Source organism: Nannobrachium achirus (genome assembly GCF_963921795.1).
Source record: "Nannobrachium achirus genome assembly, chromosome: 24".
Taxonomy (NCBI): Eukaryota; Metazoa; Chordata; class Actinopteri; order Myctophiformes; family Myctophidae; genus Nannobrachium; species Nannobrachium achirus.
Window position 1 is genome coordinate 30030975 of NC_137831.1, and position 19218 is coordinate 30050192.

Below are 19218 nucleotides of genomic sequence, written 5' to 3' on the forward strand. Positions count from 1 at the left end.
GCCTGGACCGGCCGGGAATGAACCCTGCAGTTCGGGAGTTGTCCCGCTTTTCCCAATGGCCAGCACGTCCCTGTTGACAGGATCGTCAGAATCTAGAAAAAAAAAAAAAAACATTTAATTTGGTGCTTCTGCACAATACCGCCAATCCGACTGACATACTCGATATATATCCGTTCGGTTTCCCGGATACACAGATAGTCAGACTCACTCGCACACACGCACACACACACAGATTTGCGTAATTTATATGAGGATATAAAATTGGTCGGTCAAATCACGTCATCTATCTATAAATGCGAGAAGTCTCTACGTGTCTGCGTGGTTTTTATGTGTTTTGTGTTTACTTTTTTTTTCTTCTTTTTTTTTTGGGGGGGGGGGGGGGGGGGGGGTCAAAAGAATGACTTGCCTATAAAGATTGCAAATGAGACATTGGCTTTTGTCATAACCCATGGCAAAGTTGAAATATATTGGGGAAAATGCACATCACATCATTATGCTAAAATGTCCATAACTCTTTTTCGCGATGTTTCCGGCAGAGTAGGCCTCTCATTCTGTGGGCCTTAATGACCAAATGAATAGAAAAAAACACAAATTAAAATATAGCAGGACATGACCGGTTCAACCCTTTTTTCTTGAGCTTTTGGGCATGTGGTTCCCCAACTACTAAAATATGTTGTAGAAAGTGTCAAAGCAGGTCGGTGAAAAGTTGGGAGATCTCTTTCCCAATATTAGAAACGGCAAAGAATCTGTCAAACCTGAGCATAATATGCAAACGTTGCATAGCAACACGCCCGTTGTGTCAGGGTCTACTTTCTTGCATAAATTATTCTTATAATGAAACTGTTATTACAAAGGCTTTTAATTGGAAACGTGGACGCGTGTGTGTGTGATTTTGATATTGCCATTTGGCAAGTGTTTTAGAAAAGCATTAACTCACAACCCGGCCTGCCTTGAGTTATCGCTTACACAGGCGGTAATGGCGTATACATTATGCATTGTACTTCTTTGTGTATTAATGTAAGTACACAGGAGTTACTGTAATGGTATGCATTATGCATTGTACTTGTTTGTATTATGTTCGTAAACAGAAGGATGAGGAGGTGATATTATAGGCATCACGTATTTTACTTGGTCGTTGGATGTACAAACGAGAGGATGTCACATCGTCGCTGTCTGGTGGAAACCTTGTATGTCCAGAACCTTTACTTTTCAGGAAATGTCCGGGAGGAAGAACTGCGTTCCAATCAATCCAATGTAGCTAGTATTCAGTCACAAAGCTCTTGTTAATACTTTTCATTGGTTCAAAACTCAAAACGCACTTAACCTATTTCAGTTTTAACATTTTTCAAAGGTGTTTTAGATTGCGATACGTGCCTGCACGATAAGGTATTGGGAATTAACTCATGAATCATCAGCAAGGACATACATTATGCATACAGCACTTGTTTTGTGTTGTGTGTACACAGGAGGTACAGTAATGGGGGCTAAACAGGGTGATAGTAGTAGTCAGTGTGAAGGCACTTAGATAATCATTAAATAAGCATTATTCAAGTGCTTGAATGTTAAAATGGTTGAATGTACTACTGTAACCTCAAGGTGAGGTGAGGTAACCCAAACTCTAACTTGATGGTATATCAGACTTAAGAAGTATGATCACACCTCTCCCCGATGATTTGTCTTTTTAGTTCTAATGGATCTCTCCTCCGATAGTCCCTCCCTATAGCATTTTGGTCTAGTTTTTATTTGTTGAAATTATCAATATATTTATCTTAATTTTAGTCACCATAGTTTTATTTTGTTTTCGTCAGCGAAAAAAGGTTGTCGACAAACATTTTTCGTCATACTCTTGTCGAAATTAACACACAATTGATATAACAAGGGAAAGTGGTGGCAGGAAATTGAGGGCAACATACCAGAGGGTTTCTAAAAACGGTCAAACATTGGCCAAATTGGCAAATATTACCTAAGAAAACTGCAAACATTTTGAAAATAGCAAATCTTCAAGCTGACTGTGAGGCATTGTAGATGGGATATTTTCCACAATATTTATCTGTGGAATCGTGTCAAACAAAATGTTACGCCTCAATTCCAAATGCCCCAGTTCAAATGCTTGTCAGGTCACAGCCTGAGAACTCTGGGCACAGGTGGAGAAGTAACTGATGACTGAAGAAAATGCAAACCGTTCTCTTAGGAATCCAGCTATTACACTACATCGGCTGACAGTGTCTCCTTGAACATCTACATCAATAATGTACTGTATCATACCCTGCAACCTAATCAATAAACGATTTACCTATTTTCTTCTACCTTTTTTTTTACTCCACAGCATTGCCGCTGCAGTCAGAATGGCCAGAAACGCCATGATTTCTATAGAAATGCTTAAAAGTTGCAATCCTTAAAGGGGCACTCTGCCACTTTTCAACCGATGTTCATATAATTGGTCCTCACTCAAAAATAGCTGTGGGCTGGTCAGAAACCCATCGTCTTGTGACATCATCGATTACCAATCCAGCTTATAGAAACTGCAGGCTTTCTATTCCTGAAAAGTTGCAATTTTAAAGTAGAAGCCATTGTTCTTGTGATAATAAAAATCTAAATATTTTTTTCAAAAATAGTGATTAACACTTTGTAAGCCATGGGGGGCCCCCCCATGTTAAAACCGTCGTATATCGTACTTCCCACCAAGGAGTCTCAGCCACGTCGCACTTTCCCGTACTTTGTCATTAAAACCGGAATAAATGATTTTCATCCGAAAATCGGCGATCGTCTAACCTTCCCTAGCCACCACTCGTGCATTCATAGCTCATGCACGGTCTGACATGAAGCAGAGGTGACGTCATTGGCCTTTCCTTTTCCAAGGCACCTTCCACCCATTCGTTTGCTGTCTACACACTCCTCCTCCTCCTACTGCAGCCATGCTTGGGTCTATGCTAGCGAAACTTTTCAGTTCTGTTCTTCAGTCACACATGGATTGTTTGCGGGGACATTTACGTGAACGGATCGCGCACGCGAAACGCACGGGGAGATCGATGATCGGCCAAAACACCCATTCTATCCCAACGGAGATCGAGAAAATCACAGTGAGTTACTGGCCCACAGCTCTCCAAGGAGACTTGGACTGAGTAGAAAAAAAATGGTGATATTTTATCATGAACATTAGTGAGGACCTATTATATGAAGACAGGTTGAAAAGTGGTGAACTACTCCTTTAACGTTCATATCTGGAATTTGAACCCGGAGGTTCTTCTCCCGTAGGAGTCCAAACGTCTAACTAGTATGAGCTTTGGAGCCGTACAATTCTGATAGTACTCATTGTTATATTGTGTTTGTTCAGCAGTGTTGTGACTAACGCGTTAAAAAGTAACTAGTTACTGTAACACCGTTACCATTTTTAAATTCAGTAACTCATTTACCGTTATGGTGTCTTACTCTGTTATTTTGCGTTATTTTATGTAGCTAGAGCTGAGCGTAGTCCTGAATCTTCCTGGGTCGCTCACATGACAGACACCGACAAAACTGCCGGGTCAAATCAAAATCCTTTGTGATGTGTTCACCGTTGATGCAGTGTTGTCCCGACTCACGGTCAAATCCGTTGTTGCGTTTATTTTATTAAGGCTCCTCAAACCATGACATTTTTGTTAGAAGAAAGCTTATAACTAACTTCCTGTGGTCGTAAGGTAATTATCCCTCGGGTTTCTGCTGGTAAGGCATTGCACATTATTTCAGAATGTCTTGTGGAAAATATGATTATTTTGTGTTTATGTTGTAGCCTACATTGCTTCACTTGCAAATAAAAAAAATACATTTCAAAGTTATTTTGTAAGTAATTCCATGAATAAATAATAAATAAAATCGAAGAAATTCCGTAAATTAGAACACAAATATTTAAGAAATAGTGGAAATAGCTGATCTACAAGCTCACAACGTTTGTGGCCAACTCATACATTTTGTCAACAACAATAATATATTTGACAAATTTCAGTCAGGTTTCCGTCAGAAACACAGTACAGAAACAGCACTTCTTAGAGTCACTAGTGATTTACTCATGCGGGCTGATAATGGAGAGTGTTCGGTGCTTCTGTTGCTTGACTTAAGCGCAGCTTTTGACACAATCAACCATCAAATCCTCCTCAATAGGCTCCAACAGTGGGTTGGCCTAACTGGGTTGGCTTTGGAGTGGTTCTCCTCCTATTTGTCTGGTAGAAGTGTGGCTGTCGCCGTTGACGGCTATGTCTCCTCCTCAGCTCCTTTGACCTGTGGGGTCCCCCAGGGTTCCATTCTTGGTCCTGTTCTGTTTTCACTTTATATGTTACCCCTTGGTGCTCTTATTAACACTTTTGATGGTATTTCTTATCATTGTTACGCTGATGATACCCAGTTATATTTATCTTTTAAACAACACGACCTTAGTAAAATTTCAATCATGCAGGACTGTTTAAAGGGAATCAATAATTGGATGGCACAGAACTTTCTACAGCTTAATGCTGACAAAACTGAAATCCTCATCATAGGCCCTGAGAGGACCGCTAACATGATTCGTCAATCCCTTGGTCCACTGGCATCTAATGTCACTAACAATGCAAAGAACCTTGGTGTCTTCTTTGACAACCACATGAACTTTGAGTTTCATGTTAAGAAGGTCACCCAGTCTTGCTTCTACCACCTGCGCAATATAGCCAAAATCAAACCAATCATCACCTCACAAGATCTTGAAAAAATCATACATGCTTTTGTTTCTTCCCGGTTAGATTATTGTAATGGACTCTATACCACCCTGAGCCTTTCCGCTATTCACCGTTTACAGTTAGTTCAAAATGCCGCTGCCAGAATCCTTACAAACACACACCGTAGAGCACATATCACACCGGTCCTAGCCGCACTTCATTGGCTTCCCATCAAGTCCCGTATTGATTTTAAAATTTTATTAACTACTTATAAAGCATTAAATGGGCTGGCCCCACTTTATATCAAGGACCTATTACAACCTAAGCCTAACACGCGCTCCCTCAGGTCCTCCGACAAAGGCCTTCTTATTGTACCTACAACTAATCTTGTCACTAAGGGTGACCGGGCCTTTGCGGCAGTTGCCCCAAAACTCTGGAATGCTCTACCGCTGACTATAAAAAATGCAGAGTCAGTTGAAGGTTTTAAGAACTTGTTAAAAACACACTTGTTCCGTCAGCATTTTGTTTCATGAAGTGTTATTCTCATTCTTATAGTTATTTTACTGACCGACTTGTGCAGTCTTTTGTTTGTTTCTTTTGTTTCTTTTATTCTTGTTTTATTACCACTATGTGCCTTATTTTAACTTGTTTGTGTATACTTTGTCCATTGTACAGCACTTTGTAACTTTGTTTTGAAAGGTGCTTTATAAATAAAATTTACTTACTTACTTACTTACTTACAACGTGGCACAAATGTCTGATTTATCTTTTGGTTCACAAGCTAAAAAGTTTGGGAACCACTGGTATAGACCACATTGCTTAGCAGAGCTCAGTGCAATGCATGTCTAGTGATGAAAATGAAGGCTATGGGGTCATTAATGGGAGCCCAACTAAAAAGTATTCACAGTAACGCATTACTTTTTGGTGTAAATAATCAGTAAAGTAACTGAGTTACTTTTTAAATTAAGTAACTGGTAGCCTCGGAAACCCAGGCTTTTATTTCGGCGATAGGAAGAGAGAAAAAAAAAGCCTGGGGTAACCTGTTGCAATTTCTGGCATAGGAAGTGGGAGGCGGGCCATGGCACAGATCGTGAACCAATTTGATCCAGTGGCTGTTTTCAGCCGGTGGATCTGCCCCCTCTAGACCAAAATCAGCCTGTGTTAGGGAAGGCTAAGTAACTAGTAACGGTAACTAGTTACTGGTTTTCAGTAACTACTGTAAAACAACACTGTTGTTCAGTAACAGGGGTCTCCCTGTCTCTTCAGCTTTTTAATAAACAGAAAACACATTCTCAGGTAGTTGACAAACTTTCAGCCTTTCTCAACTTCCAGGAGAGCGTACGCGTTCATCAGGCGAGATTATAGTTTGGTGAGGCTGAAGTCCGGGGATACTCATGAGGTACACACTGACAGGAGAGCGTATGAAAAGAGACAGCGGGTGAGATGGACGGTGCCAAGGAAAGAGAGTTAGAGTCAGGGGCGTCACAAGGGGTAGGAAAGTGGGACTGAGTTACCAGGGCCCAAGGTGGAGGGGCCCTATAGTAACTTTAGCTATTGAAAAATAGCAGATATACAAGCTCACAGCGCGGCACCGAGTGCCGCGCTGCGAGCTTGTAGATCTGCTATTTTTGAAAAGTCGTAAAAATGTGCGCAAATCTTTGAATATTTATTTTTTAAGCGAACATTTGTAACTAAAATTTTGCTTCCAGGGAGTGGTCCCTGGAACTAAATATTCTGAGATGGGGGGTCTAGCTGTGGCCAAATACACATCATCTTGGGGGTCCTTCACATGAAAACGTTTGAGCACCACTGACATAGAAACATAAGTTTCTTGCACACATTTTCACGATTTTTCAAAAATAGCAGATCTACAAGCTCGCAGCGCGGCACTCGGTGCCGCGCTGTGAGCTTGTATATCTGCTATTTTTCAATAGTTAACATTCATGGGGGGCCCGCAGTGAATCCTTGTACCCAGGGCCCAGAATTTGGTGTGACGCCCCTGGTTAGAGTTATTAGTGTTTGAAGGAAGAAAAAGACTTACTATCGTTCTACGGCCGACACTCCTGCTCCCAGGCCTGTTTAACTTTGATGGCTGCCACATCACACTTTTCAATGAAGAGTCATTACTGTTACTGCGTTGTGGGACTCGCCTTGTACATTTACTCAAGCACTACACAAAGTTTTAGGTACTTTAGAGTATTATGTCCCTTTCTCGAAACTCGATATACAACGTGCCAGAGGCTTTTCACTCCACTTCAATTATTTTAAAACTTTATTTACTAGCTACTTTGTAGATTTAGATCAGATTGCAAAAATGTACCATTAACCAATTCAGCCCTAAACTTTGGCTATTCCATCTACAAGCTCACTAGGTGGCACATAGTGAACTTGCAGACTGGCTATTCTTTGGAAATCATTTTGAAATATATTTTGGAGAAAGGAAAACCTTTGAAATGAGACATTCTGCGTAATGAGACCTTTTACTTTGGGTACTTTGATATCTTGATGCCAGTGCTTTTGCACTTTCACTCGAGTAAAGTTTGGAATACAGGACTTTTACTTGTAAGAGAAGCCTCAAATAAAAAATAGAAATAGCTCAGAAGAGAAGTATACTAGTAAGACGCCTCAGGGCGACAAGCGAGGTCTTGCCATGTCTTGGCCGTCTGGCCAGTGATGTATATCGGACCAGTTCCCTATATATGGATATGAAGTCCTGTTAGATATGGGCTAAATATTGATGACATCAGGGATCTCCATATATGGACATAGAGTGGTTCCCATGACATCGCAACATACAATCCCTTTTATGCCCATATATGGAGATCCCTGCTCTGAGTAGCTGACATCACTGTGATGTCACCTGTGATGTCACAGCGATGTGTCAGGGAAACCACAGTGTCAGGCGTTATCCCTGCTCTTGAGTATCTGACATCACTGTGATGTCACCTGTGATGTCACAGTGATATGTCAGGGGTGTCAGGCGTTACACGTATACATATGGACAAGCTGTGCCGGTTCTGACAGTAAACTGCTTTGTGCTTTGTGGTTTTCGTTTTTTTCATAAATAACTACTTGATCACACCACTACAGCGTCACACAAAAGCATCACAAGTGGCAGACCTGCAAGCTTGTAGCTCTGACACCGAATTTGGACGTACGAGGTTTCCAGTTTCCCCCCGACAGGGACGACAATACTCCACGCCACACTCCATTAGATCACTGCCGCCGCCTCCTCACCCACGCGTCGTGCGCGCGCGCACGCACGCAAACAAACACACACGAACACACACACGCATGCACGCACATGTTTACATATCGTTAATGTCGGGCATAAACCTCGTATCTCCAAGTTTCAAATGTGCATGTTTTTTCGTTACATCAAAGCCCTGCCTCATCATATAAAGACTAGTACTGTTGCACAAAACTAGTGAAAATAGCCGATCTATAAGTACACAACGCCTCGCGGCGTGAGGCGTTGTGTGCTTGTAAATCGGCTATGTTCACTTGTTTAAATCATTTTCAAAATGAGAAATACAAAACGAACTATATTGGACCCGACAACGACGATATACGTCACGCATATCAACATAGTGCCTGTGAGTGTCTTCTTATTATAAAGAGAAGTAATTACACAGACAGACAGCTAGGACAGACATACAGACATACAGACAGACAGACAGATAGGACAGACAGACAGACAGACAGACAGACAGACACATATTCTTCTACTGACTAGAGACGGAATGGCTCGGTGCCAGTGTGAAACAGCAGAGATCCCATCACTATGGTAACCACAGCGCAGGAAAACAAGCAGCGGACGCTTTGAGAACCAGGCGCTGCGGCGCTCCACATGCACGCCTCTTCTATCTCTCCCGGTTCGCCGGTATACAACCCATTATTACACCTCCGTTTCCACACACCCAACTTCTTCATCTCCTCCCCCACGCGCCGACCGCATTTATCTCTGCGCTTTCCGCAGCGTGTGTCGCTGTGTCATCGGTGAGGGGAGCAAAAAAAGAGAAAGGATGTTCAATGCCAAAACGTAGAAATACTTTGTAAAAGTCATTTAATTCAACAACACAAAAGTACATATATGTATCTTTTTTTCCCCCGGGAGTCCCTTATTTTTCTTGGAATTTCAGGAACCAATTACAATTTAGGCATTTTATCCAGAATGACTTACAGTAAGCAAAACACGAGGTAATTCAGAGAGACGGTATGTAGTGCCCAGTGGTGGAAAAAAGTACTCACATGTTTTACTTAAGTAATAATACTAGTAAGACGCCCCAGGGCGTCTTGGCCATCTGGCCAGTGATGTATATCGGACCAGTTACCCATATATGGAGACATATGGTACCCATATATGGAGATTCATGTACTGTATATGGAGATATGCTGTGAGACCTCAAACATGCTTACTCTGTTATTCTTTATTTGAAAATCCTATGACGTCATACATACCAATATATTTTATGCCCATACATGGAGATCCCTGTCTGAACCAGCCACACAGAAATGGGCTGTCTTCCTCCATATATGGGCATTCCCATATGAAGTCCTGTTAGATATGGGCTTAATATTGATGACATCAGGGATCACCATATATGGGCATAAAAGGGATTCGGTTAGAGTGGTTCCCATGACATCACAACATGCAATCCCTTTTATGCCCATACTGTACATGGAGATCCTTGTCTGAACCAGCCACACAGATATGGGCTGTATTCCTCTATATGGGCATTCCCATATGACGTCCTGTTAGATATGGGCTTAATATTGATGATCTATATTGATCTCCATAAATGGGCATAAAGGGGATTCTGTTAGAATGGTTCCCCTGACGTCACGGTGATGTCAGAGCCGCAAACCCATAGACCGTAAACAAATGTACACGTCCCGACAGATAGTTTTCACATACTAAACTGCGACCTTCGGTCGCAATCAATACTGCAATGTAGAAATACTCTGTTACAGGTAAAAGTCAGACATTTAAAATGTACTTGAGTAAAAGTAGTGATGTCAGTTATCTTCAAATTTGGGCACTGTTTAGTATCAGTGATGTCAGCTTATTTGACGCGACATTAAACAATTCTATGGAAATTCTGAGTGGGGGAAAGAAACGCGACACAGGTAGGATGCATAAACTACGTCAGACTTGGGTGCTCTATTTAATTTTGACCTTAGCGTAAGACTTCATGGTTGTCAAGGCTATGTCAGGACAGGAGCTAGGTCCACCCTAACCTCGCCTAGCAGGCTTTCTGGGGGAAAGCCTGGTGTTCGTTCACAACTGGCCGTTTGGTTTCCGCCTAACCGCGGAAACCACTAGAAGAAGCGCCGTCGCTTTGATTTGGCTCCCTCCGTTTGTTTCCCCAATCCCTATTAAAATGCTTGAGTAGCCTAGTGTAGTCTTTCAGTCGCTACGAGTTGGACTAAAAGATGCATATCGTCGTTGTGGAGTGGAAACCTCGTATCTCCAAGTTTCAAATTTGCACGTTCTTTCGCAAAGTAAAGCCCTTATTCATCATGCAAGGCCGTCGCACAAAAGTAGTGAAAACAGCAGATCTACAAGCACACAACGCCTCACGGTGCGAGGTGTTGTGTGCTTGTAGATCGGCTGTTTTCACTAGTTTAAATCATTTTTTAAATGATAAATACAAAACAAACGGTTTTGGACATACAAGGTTTCCACCCGACAACGACGATATACCAATCTAATTTTTCAAAAGCAAAACTACTCCGCATCAAGGAGTTTATCAGGTAGGCCCTAAAAGTATGTGCTTGAGCGCAAGGGAATTATTTTGGGTTAAAACTGTTTCCGGTGGATAGTTCCGGCCAAATTGTAGTCTTTGAGTACTACAACATGACGTGTTGTGGTTTCCGCTCCAGACCGGTTACAAGCCCGAAAAGTGAAGTGATCCCAGACTAGGTCCACCCTACTTATGTATACACGGGAGATGTCATGGTTCAGATCGTGGGTAGAACAGTAAAATTGCATAGTGCCGCTTTAAAAGACAACTTTAGTTTTTTACAACAAGGGTTCATATTTTAGAATATAAAAGATGAGTGTTAAAATTATACTTTCTATTGTTTTAGAGATTCTTATTTCAGTGGTTGGGGGCATTACGTACAAGTGGCTAAATATGTCATTTTACACAGAATAAGCCCATTCCCAAGATACTACGCAACCTTTCATGGATGTGACTTATGGGGGCTAGAAGTGTTACTGTAAATAGGAATAAAGAAACTGCTGGCTTATTGTGTTAAAAAATACATATTTAGACACTTGTATGCATGCCCCCATGCGTACGCATGCCCCACATTTTAGCACGGTAAACACAATAAAACAATAGAACGAAGCAAATGAAAACATTTTAACCCTCACTTTTTCTTTTCTCTAATTACAATCTAAAATATGAACCCTTGTTGTAAAAAAAACAAAGTTGTCCTTTAAGTGCAGTAGCCTACTTGAGTAAAATACGTTTCAGTTATTTCCCACCTGTGGTGTAAATAACATTTACTCAAGTACTGTACAGTTTTGAGGTATTTATTTTACTTTACTGGAGTCATTCAAATTTTCAATACTTTTACTTCTACTCCATTTCACCTCAAAGGCAAATATTGTACTTTTACTCCACTACAATTATTTGAAATGTTTAGTTACTAGTTAATTTGTAGATTATTATTACAAAACATGCATTATCCACTTCAGCCCGACATACATTTCGGCCATTTGCCTAGAGCCCTAGATCTGCTATGTTCAATCGATTTTTAAACATGTTATACGTTTGAAAAGTGGTGAAATGGGACATTCTGCTTAATGATTACACACTACTTTTGATACTTATAAGTACATTTGGATAACAGTACTTTTTGAATTGAATACTTGTTTTTACGTGTTTTTATATTCCAGTATTGATACTTTTACTTAAGTGAAACATGTGAGTATGTTTTCTACCACTACTACTACCCACCACTTTGAGTACAACCCATTAAACCCCAGCTTCCACACACAAACTTTCTCATCTCCGCCGCATGCCAAGCGCATTTATCTCTGCATTTCCAACAGGAGCTGTCACACTGTCAGCGCAGGCCACTCCACAGAGGCAAAATGACTCTCTCTCTCTCTCTCTCTCTCTCTCTCTCTCTCTCTCTCTCTCGCCACGCATTTTGTCACTATCGGGCAGAAACCGCGCATCTCCATATTTCAACTTGTTGTTTGTCGCTGGCCAATCTACAAGCTCACCGCATATAGATTGGCTATTTTTGGGCTATTTTTTGGTCTGATTCGATTTCCTTCGGAGTGAAAGTGGATAAGTGCGTCTGCGGCTTTTACAAACATTTAACCAATGGATGGGAATAAACAATAACTACTTTGGATCCATCGGGAACACAGGTTCTTTTTCCCCCACAGTGTTTGGAAATACAAGGTTTTCATCAGACAGCAACGATTTAGTAGATGGAAAGAAAAGAAAAATAATAGTGGAATGAGCCTGTCACCATGAGGTGCTGTGGAATCATCAGCGCCTTTTCCGCACCGCGAATCACATTGTCCGCGGGGTCGGTTGTAAACCTTTGCCCGAGCAAAGGGATCGTGTAGCAAATGGTAGCTCGCGTTACTCAGGTTTTGGACGTATATTGCCACTGTCGGGGCAGAAACTGTATGAGGTGTCCGAAAGCATTTCTTCTTTTTCAGCAGTGGTGGAAAAAGTACTCACATTCTTTACTTAAGTAAAAGTAACAATACTGCAATGTAGAAGTACTCTGTTAGGGTGCCCTCACACCAAAATACCTGTGAGAGTGGAATCCGCGTTCCGCCAATGCATTTCAATGAGAAGGGAGCGTTTTTTGCAGAAATCCTCTGCTGGCATGAAACTGCTTCACTCTCAATGAAATGCATTGGCGGAATGCGGATTCCACTCTCATAGGTACATTGGTGTGAGGGCACCCTTACAAGTCCGGAATTCAAAATGTAAACTTGAGTAAAAGTATGAAAATATTGGCATCAAAATGTTCTTAAATTACCAAAAGTAAAAGTTTTTTTTTTTTTTTTTTGAAAATAGCAGATCTACAAGCTCACTATGCGTTGCGACGCGTTGTACTTTAAGTACATTTTGATGCCAATATATACAGAACACATGACGCCACCCATAGATGGTGCTCATCTCACAGAAATACTTCCATTGGGCCATGGGTCTGCTATTTTCAATATTTTCACCAAAAGGCCCCTCTAGAAATGTCAGCCCCTGCCTCTCTAACATTCTCTGCACATCCCTGAAAACACTGTCGTAAAAACAGGTATAAATAAATGAAATGGGAAATGTTTGCGTATAATTTCATCATTTCGGAGCAGCAATGCCTTCCCTTTCCTCTGATGCAACCTGTTAGTTAGTGGTGCCAGCCGTCCAGCTAAATCAAACAGAGGAGAACCATACAGTCGGTTAGAATAGTGCCTTGGCGGCCCGGAATGTTGGCGGTGTCGCGGGTTTGAGTCCCAATCCCGGCTTTGCTGCGGGTCACTCCCCGTGTCTCTCTCCCCCCATTGCCTGTCGATACGATCAATAAAGGCAGAAAAGCTATGGCAAATGAGGTGATCCAGGGCAGTGGTTCTCAACCAGTGGTCCGGGGACCTCCAGTGGTCCTTTAGGGCAGGGGTCTTCAACAGGGGGTCCTCAGAGTTACTACAGGGGGCCTCCAAATCTTTGTGTGATAGAAACTTGTTTTTCCCACTTTTTTATACTTGAACCCTAGAGTCCATATTCTGTGAATTTTAGCCAAAAATGCAAATCTGCAAGCTCACAATGCCTCGCAGTGGCTATTTTCGGCAAAGAGCTTTCGAGGGGGAAAAGAGCAGACTAAGTACAGTGAAAGGTCAAGTTTATTAAGTATTGACGGTTCAAGTGGTTAAATATCTGAAAACCCACATTAACATGAATCAAAAATATACTGATGATAACCTAGCCCAACCCTACCCTCCCCTGCCCCTTCTTTGTATATACTTACTGTTTGTTTAGACTTACTGTTTTCTTTTTTTGTTGTTGTTCTCTCATTTTATTTTCTTTACATATCTACTGCATAGTACTGTGTTCTATTTGTCTGTCATTCAATGTTATATGAGATACTTTAATGGTTTCCTGTGGAAATAAGCTTAGTCTTTTCATGGATCTCCTTTTAGTAGACCTTGTACCAGTGAACTGTACCGTCATGAAACTGTACCTTTTCCTATGCAAACTTCTAATAAAGTCTTCAATCAATCAATCAATCAATCATGCTATATAGAATCTCTGAAAAGGTTGTGGGGATACCTGCTTCATCTCTCTTTCAATTAAGGGGTCCTTGGCCTGAAAACATTCAAGACCCCTGCTTTAGGGGGTTCCAGGCGGTCCCCAGCTCAATGATAAAGAATTGGTCACCAAATGGTCCCTTATAGATCGTTAACTCTTGAGTTTCATTTTACGCTCTCAAGGGTTACGTTATTGTTAAACATCTGCATTCATCAATCTCGATTACTTCTAGATTGGAAAATAAATACTTACCAGACTCGCTCATGTGACTGGCTTCAACTTGAGGTTCCATCGGTTCAGTCTGAACGAGTTAAATTAGCTTTCTGCTTTGATGCTCTCATCAAATGGAACACTACAACTCACGCTAAAAATTAATGCTCCAATATCCTATGGACAATTTAATAACATGCCTCCCTTATACCTCCCTACTTCAGTATGCAGTTGTTTTTAACAAATTCTCTATGATGTTTTATTCTAGGTTTTGTTGTTGTTTTATATTTGTATGCTAATTGCTGATCTTTGTGTATGTAATCTCGTCAGCATTGCAAATGAGGCTGAACCTCAATGCTCTTTTTCGAGAATGAATAAAGGCCTCAGTCAATCAAACACATTTACATGAAGTCCACACAATTAAATGTAGACGAAGTGTTATTTTCATCAACGTTTGCCTGTTATCTCTCCTAACCAGTGGTGTGATATTGATTTTAGAAGTGTGGCGGGTCCTCTAAATTCATGACGTCATGCGCGCACACTGTTTTTATTGTTAGTTAGTGTGTGCATATGAGGCGCGCGTGCGTGCAGCAAAATAAGTGTGGGCTCGCTGAGCCCATGGCATCTCACCCCTGCTCCTAACACATCAATACAGCATGGAACAGTGGACAAAATCATATCCAACAACAATAACAACATATTGTGTCTGAGAGGCAAAATCTCATCAAATTTGTAGTCCGTGGAAAACTGGAAAACCATTGAAAACCTCTCTCATCTAGGGCAAAGCTTTCCTGAAAAAGATGTGTTTTCAGAACCAACACAGAATTATACGGCAAAAGATGCCTGCGTGGAAATCACAAACGAGCTGGCCTGATGTATGAAAAAAAAGCAGAAGGGGAGGGATGCAGAGAGAATTACCATCCTCGGGAGGCCCCGAATGAGCCCCTGCGCCCACATATACCTTTTAGCCTTTTGTCGCTGTCGTGCGTCACGTTCCTTCTGTACTGGAATTGCACTGGCCTCCATTAAACTTAATGGATCCCTAAAGACATCCCGGCGGTTACGCCTCAAATGACTCCGGTTCAGAAGTTCACAGTCTAATCCGGGTGGTACGTGAGGCTGTGCGCGTCACCCTCAGTGAAGCCCTATAGACGTGGTGGCATGCAGAGGGCCGTGGCGGAAAAGGTATCCAAATGTTTTACTTGAGTAAAAGTAAATAATGCTGGAATGTAGAAACACTCTGTTACAAGTAAAAGTCCGGAATTCAAAATGTACTTCAGTAAAAGTACAAAGGTATTGACATCAAAATGTACTTAAAAGTCATTTCAAGCTTACAGTAAATGTGTACAAAATCTATTGAAAATAGCAGATCTACAATGTGACACATTGTGAGCTTGTAGATCGGCTATTTTCAAATGGCTATAGGGCATATGGGATGTGGTTGCCTGTCTCTATCTATTTCTGTCTCTCACTCTCCCTCTCCCTCTTGAGGAGGGACAGGTAGATTTTCACGAAACTTGGAGGAAATGAGACATGCCCTGAGGAGATGATGGACTTCTGGGGTCGAAATGGCCATCGGGGTCAAGCTCTGGCTGTCGACAAAAACTAACCGGAGAAATAACTGCCGGACGGATGGGTGGATCTCTGCGAAACTCTGTGCCAGCCAAGAGAGATGCCCAGAGGAGATGAACGGGCTTTTATTTGTCTTGAAACAGTCAAAGGTTGAGAAAAGTTGCGGAATTTGGCCATTTGGCACGATTTGGAAGGGATTTGGTTGTCTGTCTCTGCCGACCAGTGGTGCAATCGTGATTCAATGTTTGGGGGGGTCGCTTATCTAGAGACGTCCCACAAACGTCGCTCAACACCTACTATACAGGTCTATTGATATGCCTATAGTGGGGGTCAGCAACCCGCGGCTCTAGAGCTGCATGCTGCTCTTTAGCTCCGCCCTAGTGGCTCCCTGGAGCTTTTTCAAAAATGTATGAAAATGGAAAAAGATGGGGGGAAAATATATTTTTTTGTTTTAATATGGTTTCTGTAGGAGGACAAACATGACACAAACATTCTTAACGCTTTCCAATGCTGTAAAAATGTGTAGAATAAATATTAAATGTAATGCTCATTATGTATTTGTAGCCTACTTAGTCATTTTGACAGTAGGCTATATAGCTAATATAGACTTTTAATATATTGTCAACTTGTATCTCCAAGTTTCAAATTTGTATGTTTTAGTAAGTAAAGCCCTGCTTCATCATACAAGACTGACGCACAAAAGTAGTGAAAACGCTGTAGATTGGCTGTTTTCACTAGTTTAGTTCATTTTGTAAATGAAAAATACAAAACGAAGTTTTGGACATACAAGGTTTCTACCCGACAACGACAATATACAGTATAGGGCTTTTATAATGTGTTGCGGCTCCAGACAGATTTGTTTTTAGTTTCTTCGGTCCAATATGGCTCTTTCAACATTTTGGGTTGCCGACCCCTGGCCTATAGGCTTGTTACTTTGTTCAAACATCCTGTTAAGCGTTGGCGAGGTGTGAACTTGGGGGGGTTTGGGATCAATGCATGTCCGTGCGAGACCCCCTGCTTAGAAAAGATACGGGGCGGCGGGGGCGCGCGACCCAAGACTATTACAACACTGCTGCCAACCCCTCCTCCGGTCGCTACCCCCTCCCCATCCCCCTCCCCCCACACACACACACGCTTTAATTCCACTAGAGGACAGGTGTATCACATCTCCTTAAATAGCTCTTGATAGCTCCCGTCTCCTTCCATGAGAGAGCTGCTGGAGGGACGAAGACGGAGATAGGTTCAGTCAGGTCCATTTTCAATGTCTCTCGTGTCCACCCCCCCACCCCCACCCCCCAAATTGATAGCTTCTTCTTCTCCTGAAATGCATTAGTTGAAATTACAGAGGTGACGGGTGAGAACGGCTAGGCACGTCGTCTTCAAGGCGATATACCGTACGAGTGGTGAGGAAATGTGCTTTGATGCCGAGAGTGGATCTGGATGACGTTGTATATATAGACCCGAGAGAGAGAGAGAGAGAGAGAGACAGAGACAGAGACAGAGACAGAGACAGTCAGTCAGTCAGTCAGTCAATCAAACTTCATTACAGCTGAAGCCAATGGATGACATACAAGAACAATTAAAAAAAGATATATACAATATAAATTCATACAAATTCTACAGAGCCCCCTGAAAAACATCTATAAAAGACACTCGTACCAATGTTTCCACAATGTGAGATCGGTATCTCACTGAGCCTTACTAAACCTTGGATTGATCAGCATATTAATCACCTCATTATGAGACCCATTGAGTCTACATTTCAAACTAAACATAAGGTTTCTCAGGAGAGCCTGGAAGGTGGTGAGAGCAGAGTTGCAGAATAGCTGACTAGCAGTGCCGCATGATTATGGATCCCACTGGGAAAGATGGATAACCACGCCCCGGACTCATTTTTGAAGCTTGTGATTGGCTGAACCGGACGTAGGGAGCGCTCCGTTGTAGTCTCTTGGACAGCGCGAGGAGCACCAAAACCCAATTATCATTGCGTTTTTCGTGCGCTTGCCCAGGCCTTACGGCCTGGGCATAAATAGAACGATTGCATTCACCACGGCTTCGTAACTCGCGCGGCCGCCCTGGCCCGCTCTTCGCGGCCACTCGCGCCTGCGGCGCTCGGGGGCGAAGAGCAGGACCAAGGTCCGCTGGCCTTCGCGCCGCTTGCAATGTCGTGGACAATAACTGTGAAAACGAGCTCTCTATGCCGTTTCCATCCATCTTTCCCAGTGGGATCCATAATCAGGCAGCAGTGCCACCCCTAGGCTTCTTCAGGAGGATCCTGAGAGCGTCATATATGCTACCTTGAGTTTGCGCAAGCTCTATTCTTTTTATAATTCCCCCATAATGGGGCTGTATACAAAGGAGTGCAGTAGGCTCAAACAAATTCACGTTGTGGAATTTCCTGATTAGCATATTAGCTTGCCCACATAGCATTTGTCGCTAAGAGTGTGTAACACAGTGTGTACTCACACCCGACCAAAATCCCATCTATTTCCCCCCCGTGTGCATTCCCCCTTGTGTCGGTGAAACTGAAGCGCAGCGTCTGACTAGCTCCTTGCACAACAGGTGGCCCACTGTAATGGAGAAACGGCCAGTGTGTGGATTGCGTTGCATCCCGAAGGTGATGAAGAGTATAGAACGCCACAGCACAGCATAAAACCCAGATGAGTTTACCCTAGATAGAGATAGACAGAGAGAAGATGGAGGGAGAGCGAGGCTGGCTTATAGCCCTGCAGTGGAGGGCCTGGATCGTGACTTTGCTTTTGCCTGCACTATACTGCCCTCCAAAGGCAGAGTGCAGTAACTATGTACTTGAATTTCACAAAACTATTGGTTTAAAAGTGTTACAGCTGATCAGCCAAATGAGATAAAGACATAAAAGTGATATTTAACTGATTGTACATCTGTTCATCCCCCAATATCATGAAGGCTAATTTGACATTTGGGCGACACAAATAAGTCGGTGTGTCCAAAAACAAAAGTTACTGCACTCTGCCTTTGTTGGGCAGTAATAGGCTATACACATTTAGCTAGAAAAGCTAGACATTTAGCTAGAAAGGCAGCGTGTGTCTAGCCACTGCACCATGATGGAAGCCTTGTGCCCTTTTGTAATACTAAGTAGTCCTTGCCCGTTCGAACATATGTGCTCAGAATTATGTGCAGAGTTTGGGTTATGGGGTGTGCACAGTATATGAGGTCTCAGAATGTTGGTCATCTCCAAATTTGGGCACTGTTTCAGTATGCGGCTGTTACCATGGTGGCAGTATTAGTGATGTCAGTCATCTCCAAATTTGGGCACTGTTTCAGCATGCGGCTGTTACCCGCAGTACAGGCGGCGGTATCAGTGCATGTCAGTTATCTAAAAAATGTGGGCACTGTTTAGTATCAGTGATGTCAGGTATATCAGACAGACATTGGACAGACAGACATTTAGTTGTTTATTAGTAAGATCATGTGAACCTCCCTCAGTCCCGCTGTGTGCATGAGTTGTCCTT

The 19218-nt window shown here is 42.3% G+C and overlaps 1 protein-coding gene across 1 annotated transcript in view; it reads left to right on the forward strand.

Moving 5' to 3' along the window:
• Positions 1–19218, forward strand: part of LOC308279970 (interleukin-1 receptor accessory protein-like 1) — a gene marked incomplete at both ends in the record, with an annotated part of 729472 nt that overhangs the window by 695515 nt on the left and 14739 nt on the right. The window lies entirely within an intron of this gene.